The sequence below is a fragment of the Odontomachus brunneus genome, unplaced genomic scaffold, assembly GCF_010583005.1.
Source record: "Odontomachus brunneus isolate Ranch 3 - 2012 unplaced genomic scaffold, Obru_v1 Obru_scaffold_289, whole genome shotgun sequence".
NCBI classification, from domain to species: domain Eukaryota; kingdom Metazoa; phylum Arthropoda; class Insecta; order Hymenoptera; family Formicidae; genus Odontomachus; species Odontomachus brunneus.
This window is the reverse complement of record NW_022639739.1, coordinates 198417-198622: the sequence shown is the minus strand read 5'-3', so window position 1 is coordinate 198622 and position 206 is coordinate 198417. Positions and strand designations below refer to the sequence as shown.

Genomic DNA, 206 nt, shown 5'->3' with positions numbered 1-206 from the left:
ACGCCACAACTTTTGTCTGAAACATTTTTTTGTAAAACTTATATTTTTCCTGATATTCGGGCGTCCCGGTACTTTCCGAACACCCTGTATATATACATACGAGGGTAGCCCCAGAAGTACCCGACCTGACGTATAGATGGCGGTTGTTGTTTGAAAAAAATCACTATGGCCGAAAGCATCAACCTTATAAAGCTGAAGTTTGAAGT

At 40.8% G+C, this 206-nt stretch overlaps 1 protein-coding gene across 5 annotated transcripts in view; it reads left to right on the top strand.

Annotated features, from left to right (window-relative positions):
• The window catches only part of LOC116853220 (N-acetylgalactosaminyltransferase 7), a 23535-nt gene that overhangs the window by 10311 nt on the left and 13018 nt on the right, over positions 1–206 (top strand). The gene's annotated exons all lie outside the window — the stretch shown is intronic.